This window comes from Castor canadensis, chromosome 1 (genome assembly GCF_047511655.1).
Source record: "Castor canadensis chromosome 1, mCasCan1.hap1v2, whole genome shotgun sequence".
In the NCBI taxonomy this organism is placed as follows: Eukaryota; Metazoa; Chordata; class Mammalia; order Rodentia; family Castoridae; genus Castor; species Castor canadensis.
The window spans coordinates 135,476,747-135,487,051 of record NC_133386.1 but is presented as its reverse complement, the minus strand read 5'-3'; the positions used below and the strand labels follow the sequence as shown (position 1 = coordinate 135,487,051).

The following is a 10,305-nucleotide window of genomic DNA, read 5'->3' as shown; positions in this document are numbered from 1 at the left end:
CACATGCATGAGCTGAAAGAATGTATCTCTACCAGAGTTGTACAAGAAATGTTAAAGGTTTTTTTTTTTTCAAACTAAAAGAAAGGCACTTTTTTGAATAAAAAGAAAACAAGGGAATTATACCTTATACAAATTACACAAATTCATAATGCAGTGATATCATAGGTGTGGTGCATAAACCATTTGTAATTTCAGAATGCAAATTGAACATGATAAGTAAAATAATTACAATTATGTCAATATATTAAGTGATAGGAATGTAAGCCCTCCCAGCTTGACAGGCTAAGATAAAATGTCACTTCCTAGACGTTACCAGGCAGCTATAGAGCCTTCCTCCTTGCCCACCACCCTCTGTCTTATGCAGAGAAGGTGGGTGTTAGCAGTTACTACCCAATACCCCCTGCACCCATGCCAAGCTAGCCACTGGGCTGGAGACAGGTCCAGATGGGAAAGGTATGAATCCACCTGCGTATTATACCCAGCCTTGTGCCAGGGTCTGGTTCAGATGTGCTGCCCTTCCTGCAACAAGATGATGGTGACCCAGCTGTCTTAAAATGCCAGCACCCTCACCTGGATGTCCAGTTGGAAACTGTGCCTCTGGAGTGCATCGTGGGTTGCTGCTTCATCCCCTTCTGCGTGGATGCCCTGCAGACATGGACCAATATTGCCCCAATTGTAAAGCCCTACTGGGCACCTACAAGGCTTGTAGGAATCAGACACATGCTGAGGCTCGCACTGCAGGTGGTCACCCGACCATCACCGAGCCATCCCAGAGAGGATCCACTCTGGTGACCTTGTCTCTCCAGGGGTTCCACCTCATGTCTTCTTTTGGAGGGAAAATGTCACAACAGTAACACATCTCCAAACTCCAGAAATTGCTGCTTGAAGTCATTCATGGGACATTCAAAAACATTGACCCAGAGTGTAGTTTTAAGAGTTTCCCGTTGCCCACCTGTGACCCCAGAGTCATTCAGACTTCCCATTTGCATATCATAAGTGATTTCCATTGACTGGCTTCTTTTTCTGCTTTAGTGGATCTTCCTGGTGGACATCTCAAATCTGAGAAGACATTAACTTCTTAATATTTTTAAGTGCATGGAAGGGATATTAACACTCACTATGCACATCTGTGCGGTCATAATGTAAAATAAAATAAAAATAGTGCTGGGTTTTCTTATTGTTTTGCCAACTCTTCTTGCTTGACACCATCATTTTACATGAAGAGATATTTTTACCACACAATAATTATATTCACTGTTCATATGACCTCCTTTGAAAGGAGGGATTTATAGAATCATTTTCTGTAAGGATATAATGGACATCACTTTCCTTCCAATTTGCCAGTGTGCTATGTTACCCAGATTGACCTTGAACTCTTGGGCTTCAAGTTATCCTTTTGCCTCAGTCTCCTGAATAGCGGGACTGCAGGCAGTGCCACAGTGACTGGCTCTTTTTTTTTTCTTGAACAGAAAATAAAATGTGTGCTTTCATCTATGGCTTTAACATGGATTTGGTGTGTTTTTTAAAAACTTTTGCAGTTCTGCCGGCATGAGCCAGAGAGATGAAGAAACCCCAGTTGAGCCTGATGGGGTGCCATGGGGCTGGTTCTTGTGTCAAAGGAATCTAAAGTCTGGTTCTATTTTTCACATATGAAGTTCATTATATGACATCAACATGATTTCTAGGACAGGCCAGTGTTCTACAGTGGCTGTTAAGTCATCTTTAAAATGAAAAGAGAGACTAATTTGCCTCTCAGGGAACCCCATTTCCATCCTAAATCAGCACAGTTAATTTCTGTGAATTATACTGTGTAGAAATCAAATCCCTACCTTGAATGAAAGTTTGTGTATTGGATGAAAATTAAAGATGGTTATAGCCATTGATTCAACGATAACTTTCATGTTTCTAAAAAGCCAGTCATTATTTTGGAAGTGAATTATGAATACCACATAGTACTTTGGTGTTATCTGCTTTCAAAAAATAGTCTTTGGTTCACTCAGTAAAAAAAAAAAAATGTGAGGAGAAGTAAAATGCAATTGGAAAGATTTCTTATGAATGTATTTTCTCTTGCTCTTTTGTTCATCTGTTTGTGTTCTTATCTTTATGATCACATTAAGTTGCTATCATTCCAGACTAACTTACTACAATCAAATAACATTATAAGCTTCATGTTAATGCAAAGTAATAATTTACAATAGAAAACACAAAAATATGAATGAAAGACTCAGAGCATATTATGAACATAATTTGCTTAACCATCAATGAAAAATAAGAGACAGAATATGAAGAAGAGAGAGACAACGAAATGGAGAGAGAAACCACAATGAAACTAGAAAACAAGTTAGATAATGACGTTAGTAAGAACTTATGTTTCAATAAGGATGTGGAATGACTGAATAGACAAAAAAAGATCCAATTGTGTGTTGCTTACAAAAAATATACTTCATCTCTAGGGACACAGATAGAATGAAAGTAATGGGGTAGAATAAGAGATGGAATAAGATATCCCATGTGAATGGAAATCACAGGAATGTAGAAGGGAAGTCATTATGTTCTGATGAAAGGGTTATTTTGTGAAGAGGAAATAACAAGTCTCAATATAGATGTACTCAATATTGGACCACCAACATATATAATAGTATTAATAGGCCTAAAAGTGGAGGAAGACATTAATGCAATAATACCTGCTGATTTTAATAACTTACTACATGCAAATGCTATACGTTAGCAATCCATTATAGAAATATCAGAGTTAATTTTAAATCTGGACAAAAATCACCTTATCCGATAGCAACAGAACTTTTCATCCAATAGAAGTTGAATATACATTTTTCTTACCAAAACAGGGAACATTATTCTGAGATAGATCATATCATAGACTATGAAACAAGAAAAGATAAATTTTCAAAAATTGAAATCACATCAAATACATTTTCTGGCCACAAAGAAGAAAGCTATTTAGTTGATAGCAAGAAAACTCTTGGAAAATGTACAAGCATACAGAGATTAAACAACTTATTTTTGAATAACCAATTAATAAGGAAATGAAAAGTATTTAAACAAGTGAAAATGGAGAGCTATCATACCAAAACCTATGGAATAAAGCAAAATCAGTATTAAGAGAGAAGTTTATAGCAATCAGAAAAGTAGAGATATCTAAAATATACCACTTTCCATTGAAAGAAACCAGCATAAAACAAAAGAAACTAAAACCCAAAATTAATAGAAAAAAAAAATGACAATCAGAGCAAAAAATACTAATGATCAATAGAAAAAGAGCAAGTTATTCAAGTTCTTTAAAGCATATTTTTGACTTATTTGCATATAATAGTTGTACAGGGGGATACACTATGATATTTACATATGTGTTTACAGTATATTTTAGAATATACTGAATAACCCCTTTCATTATTCTCCCTCTTCCCCCCTCCTTCTAATCGTAGAACAATTTCAACAGGTTTCACTTCTTTATTTTAATCTACGAACAACATACATCCACCATGTTTGCCCTCTTTCACCCTTTCCTTATGCCCATTCCCCTTGCACTGGTACCCACAGCCAAAAAAGATCTATTGTTCCCTCCTGTTCTTTATTTTTTTAAGTGTATAATGACAGTCCAAGGGGTTTCACCTTGGTGCATCAGGACTGTATATATTGTGTGAATAAGATTTTTTAAAGTAAACAAACCCCTATCTAGACTAAGAAGAGAGAGAAAACTCAAACAAAACGCAAAGATGAAAAAAGAAACATTGCAACTGAACCATAGACATACTAAAGTTATGTGAATAGCTACAGGCTAGAAAATTGAATTATATAAGAGAAATTGAGGTAAACACATAAGTATAACTTACCGAGAATGAATCATGAAGAACTGAATAGACTAATAACAGATAATGCGATTGAGTCAGTAATTAAAAAACCTCCATCAAAGAAAAGCCCAAGCCAGATGACTTCACTTTAAAATTCTACCAAATATTTAAAGAAGAACTAATACAAATTCTCCTTAATTGGTTCCAAAAACTAAAATAGGAAGAAATTCTTCCAAGGAAATTCTGTGAGGCCTGTATTATGCTGATACCAAAACACATAAGGATACAACAATAAAAAAATTACCACAACCAGGTAAGACATAAGAAAAGGAAAACCAGTGGCCAATATTCTTGATGAACACAAGCACAAAACTCTTCAACTAATTATAATCAAGTTAAATCCAACAGAAAATTAAAAAAGATTATTCATTATGACCAACTAGGATTCATCCCAGAGATGAAAGCATAGTTCAATATATGCAAATCAATAAATATTATGCACCATATCAACAGAATGAATGTCAAGAATACATGACCATCTCAATTGATCCATAAAAGGCATTTGATAAAAATCAACATTCGTTTTTGACAAAAACACTGAACAAATTGGGCAAATAAGGATCATACTCAACCTAATAAAGGACATTTATGAGACAATGCTTAATAGTATATTGAATGGGAAAAACCTGAAGGTCTTTTCTCTAAACCTGGAGCAAGACAAGGATACTCACTTTGACTACTTTCATTCAGCATGTTGTTGGAAGTCCTGGTAGGCAGGATAGAGGCTCCTGGAGATAAAGATGTAGCATGCTCAGCTTATGTCTCCTGGGGCTGCTTTTATAAATAACTATGAAGTACTGGCTTAAATAACACAAATGTCTTCTCTCACAAGTTGGATATGAGAGATCTGAGCTGGATCACTGCATTAATGTCAAGGTATGGACAGAACTGGCCCTCCAGAAGGCTCTGAGGAGAATTGGTTCCATGTATTTTCAACTACTAGAGGCTTTTGTGTTCCTAGGCTCACATCCCTAACTTACTCCAACTTCTGCTTCCATAGTCACATCTCTTTCTCTCTGACAGATCCTTTCCTTCTTTCTTATCCAAACTTCCTGTGTTCACATTTGTTCTCCCAGATAATCTAGATAATCTCCCATTGCAGAATCCTTAACTATAGCACATCTACAAAAGTCCCTTTGGCTATGTTAGACCGTTCATGCAAAGATGGGAAGAATTAAGAAGTGGACATCTGTGGTAGGTGTAAACATTATTTTGCCAGCTATACTCATCTCCTCTGGTGCCCAGAACTCAAAAACTGAGAGAGAAGTCCAACTGTCCAGCCTAAAAACAAGCACTAGCCTTGAGAGAGCCTTCCACCATGCTAGACCTTGGCTCCTAGTCCCTACAGTTGCTCCTTCCAGTTCTCAGAACAGCCTCCCACGTGGACACCACCATCTGCCTTGCTCAGTTGAGAACAAAAACCACACCAAAGAATCTGGGGCTGGAGACCAGTTACAGAGGGTACATATGACCTTCTAGACTGTCTACCACTATTGACTCACACTGTGATCTTCTTTGCTTGGTTTTAACATTCACTTAAAAATTTTTTAAAGCATAAGACACACAGGGAGCTCATGGGTTTTACTCAAGTCCATTCCACATAGCTAGCAGATCAACTACAAGGCTTACCAGCTGCTGATGTGGTATTTATAGGGATCAAAACACAGACACCACAATCAACCAAGACAACTGGTCCCCACCCAATACCTCTGCAAAGCTAGCCATGTTCCTGACTTCTGATACCCTATCATAACTTTTGTTCCACAGATAGACTGTAGCATCTGTATTCTTATCTGGTTTCCTTCACCCAACAGCTGTCAGATCCAGCCTTCATCTGAGGTGTACCTGCAATCCAGGTTGGTACTCTCACTGTGTGATAGTCTATTGCATGAAGTTGCTGTGACTTTCTCACTTGTCTAACTATCCATGGGCATTTGAGAGAGTCCAGTTCCTAGGACTGAAACTGTGGTGGACCAGAAGTAAACACCAGGATCCATGAAGTCCACCCATTAAGCAGATTTAATAAATAGTTAAAGAAAGAAACTGATAACGGCCTGAAAATTGGTCCATATCCCTAAGTTTCAGCTTATTTTTTATTATCCTAAAATGAGAGGTCATTTCTTTCTTTCTTTCCACTGCCTGGTAACAAAACAGGTGTGCTCTCCACAGGCTAAAAGTTCCTCCTGGCTTCAGTAAAAATAAAGTTCCTTGTCCTCAGTAATATAACTGGGTCTAGCTGGAAAGACTTTTGTAGTTGAAAAGCAAACACACACACACACACACACACACACACACACACACACACACTGCACAAATGCCCAGTTGCCAGTGTGCCCCTGAGCACTTGTGCCTGCTGCCTGTGGACATAAGAATCCCCAGGAGTCAGAAGGATCAGTTCCCATGGCTTCTCTAGGATCTTCCTGACAAGTGCACTGGGAGGGTGTTCTGGGGCACCATGCACAGGCTTGGATCTTACCCCACCAGTTGCTTCCTGGCAGACAAGGGACCTCTGAGCTCTACAAACTGGGAGCTCAGGGCCTCTTTCATGAGGCTGTGTGGGAAGTGCTCTGTGTCTGCTCTACAGACATGCTATGGATGATATCTTCTCTGAATTGTCACAAGGAGGGAGGTGTGAGTTGGAGGTTTGGGCCTCTGCCTTCTGGTCTTGGGTGTTTTCCAGATGCCAATTAACACTAAGGAACTTGTTTCTTGGCAGGGTTTCTGGGTCTGCTCACTCTCTCTGCCTCAAGCACCCTCACAACAAAATGAGACCTGAAGATGTGAACACAGGGAAGACAGCCTTTAGTACCACACGGTGATGGACACAGAACTCGCACACATTACTCCTCCACATCAAAGGAAACAGGTAACAGAATGCAGAAAAACCCGCAGAATGGGAGAAAATATTTGAAATGTATGCATCCCATGAGATTTTGATATCCAGAACATAAATGGAACTCTAAAACTCAATAACAAAAAACAACTTGATAAAAAACTGTAAATAGATCTAAACATATTTTTTTTAAAAGAAGGGATACAACTGGGCAACATGTACCTGAAAAAATGTTCAGCCTCACTAATCATCATTGGAATTCATAACAGAACAACAATGACAAGTCACTTCACACTGGTAAGAATAGTTGATATCAAAAAGACCAAAGTTAACAAGTGCTGCCAAGGATATAGAGAAAGGAAACACTTGCATATTGTTAGTAGGGATATAAATTAGTACAAACATTATGGAATAGAGTACAAGAGTTCCTCAAAACACCAAAAATCAAATCACTATATGACCTAGCTATACCACTGATGAGTATATATCCAAATGAACTGTAAGTATGTCAAAGAAATATCTGCCCTCCCTCCTATTTATGATAGCCAGTGCGATATATTTACAAGTAAAATACCAAAGCAAAACTCCACTGAACAATTAACAGACACACCATAAAGGACAGGAATGTAATACAGTTCATGATAAGGGGAGGATAACAACAGGAGGAGGTGGTAAAAGAAAAGGGTAAAGAGGGTGAATATGGTCGATATATTCTCTATACATGTATGAGTATAGAACCTAAAACCTGTTGAATCCATTTTAAGAAGGGAGAGGGGGAAGAGTGAGAATAATGAGGGGGATGAATCAAACTGGGATATACTGTATGCATATATGAAAATATCACAACAAAATCCCCTGTATAGCTATTAAAAATGAATAAAAATATTTTTAAAAGTAGATGAAAACAATCTAAGTGTCCATCAATTAGTGAAAACACAAAGAAAATGTGGTACAAGGATTAATATGCATCCATGAAAATAGTGAAATCTTGCAATTTATCATAACTTGGATGCAACAGATCATTATATTATGTGAAAAAAGTCAGGCAAAGAAAGACAAGCATCACATAATTTCATGCATGTGTGTAATCTAAAAAAGTTGATCCCATAGAAGTTGAGGGTAGAATGATGGCTGCCAGAGGATAGGAATGTGTGTGATGACAGGGAATTTTCGATAAGTAAGTAGTGAGTTAGAGTAAAATAGGGACAGGATGTTCTGGCATAATTTGCAATTATGGTAAGACTGATAACAATTATGTGTAGTATATTTCAAAAAAGTATAATAAAGGATTTAGAAAGTTTTCACCACAATTGATAAACATTGAAGAGATTAGTATATTTGATATGATTTACATTACACAAGTATACAAGGAGGTCCACTGAAAATTACATGGTTGCACATTAATAACTGCAATTTTATGTGCTGTATCAGTAAAAATGAAAGATAAACACAGAAATAAATGTACTCTCAATACATGCAAAAGCCTGAATATTTTGTAAATTCATTTTGGCAATTTAAAAGTATGATATGTGGAATAAGTACCACATCATTTTTATTCTGATAAAGCCTGAAAATGGAATATTAATTGGTATTTTGTGATAGATATTTTTAGACAGTGAATCTCTATAGAAAACAAGCACATCATTATTATAAAAGTTTTATTTTAGCTATTGCAGACAGTAGGAAGAAAGTGCTAGTTATTGGCTTTTGGGGTACTGGTAATTATATATGCTCTCTTATGGAGTTAAATTTTTTTTGTAAAAAGTATTTTTCAATAAATTTAAATTTAGATCATGACATCAAAGCATTAGGGAAATACTAATTTTTTTTCAGATTAATTATAATTACACACACATATAATAGAAAATCATAAAAAATCTTAACTTGGGGAGGGAAATAAATTTACACTATAATTAAAAACAGTAATTGCTGTGAGGTGCTGAGTTCAAACCTCAGCACCACAAAAATGGACATTTTATGACTATTTACTTATAAAATGTTATAAAAAAGGTTTATTTTCAATTAACTACTCAAGATCAACTTTACTATATTTATGTCTCTGAGAGCAAATGCAAAATGAAATAATCTACTTTAGAGCTATAAATCAAAGACAAACTGACAGATATTTGAGAAGGACTGGGAAGAATATACATTATCTTATTTTTAAGCAATTAAGTAGATGTAGATTTCAGTTATTGATAAGAATCAGATCAGTTTGCCATGAAAATTCCTGATCAAAGGAGCAATTTAATAACTATGGTATTTTGTCACTCAATAATAGATATGTATCATTAGAAGTGATTCTTTTCTTCATATTAGCACTATTTCAACACTGTTAAATGAACTGTAATATATTTTGTGAAGCTGGGGATTGAACTCAAGACTTTGTACATACTAAGCAAGCACTCTGACATTGAGCCACATCCCAAGTCCAAATCTTCTATTTAAATACAAAAACTTACTTTGCTTTATTTGGGGAATATTGGCAGATTAGGAAGACCAAGAAATAAACTACTGTAACCACCACATTTGCTCACAAAAATTTTCTGGATTTCAACCCTGAGGTTTGGGTTTAGCTGTGTGATTTCCTAACTCCTGACATGTTAACAGTTGAGACTGAATCAGTCAAGTGTGCCTCTATTGTTAGAATGCTCAATTGAAACTCTACTTTCAAAAAAGACCAATAGCCAAATCTTCCAAAAGAGTGATGTACATTTAAGCCTGGAAACTGAAGGTGATTTGGCCACAGAGCCCAGCCAGAAACACATGTGGCTCTGTCAAGTCACTGCCAACTCTGTTGCATATCACTGGAATTTATGATTATTTGTTTTTCATCTATAAATAACTGATGCTTGAATAAAATCTCTGTGTTATATTAATATCAATATCCTTTGTCATATTGTAGAACAAACTGGGCAACAAACCATTGATACCTATTAATATCTTTTTTACAAAGAAAAATGAATCTGAAATAATCTCAACCAAATTTTCAGTAAGTATAAATAACCAATGCACAACTACATTGTTATAAATAACAAAACTGGAAAGATGGAGATATAGTTTTAAATCATGTGACATTTTTGTAATATAGGAAAGAATAACTAATTTATAAGGCCAGATTTAATACGTATTGAAAAGCAGACATATGTCTTAATTATTTTTAATATCCTATAAATTTTTCAATGCTAAAGTGGTCTACTAGGAATTGAATGTAAGCATTTTTTAGATATTTAGTATTTTTCTCTAAACATCTCTTCATGCACTAATTTATATTATGCAACTGTGTTATTAATTAGAAGTCATTTCAAAATCCACACACTAGTGTACTTCCTTCTGTGGAGGATATTAACCAAATTTTCTTTCTCTTTTACTTTTCTAAAACACAGGTGATTTTTAAAGCACACTGAAATTTAGTTATCACAAATATATAAAAATTATCTACCTAATTATTCTGAGTGTATTCTATCATTAAGAGAAAATACGATAGAAATCAATCAATGACACATAAGAAAGCATACTTGTGAAACTAAGGAAGAGTGTGTCTTCTGGATTGTGCTTAACTATGTTGAGTGAAAATATAAATAAGTTTTATGTAGATTAACT

At 35.7% G+C, this 10,305-nt stretch overlaps 1 pseudogene; it reads left to right on the top strand.

Annotated features, from left to right (window-relative positions):
- Positions 1-292: 292 nt before the first annotated feature.
- Positions 293-854, top strand: LOC109676588 (lipopolysaccharide-induced tumor necrosis factor-alpha factor homolog pseudogene; annotated as a pseudogene).
- The last annotated feature ends 9,451 nt before the right edge of the window (positions 855-10,305 follow it).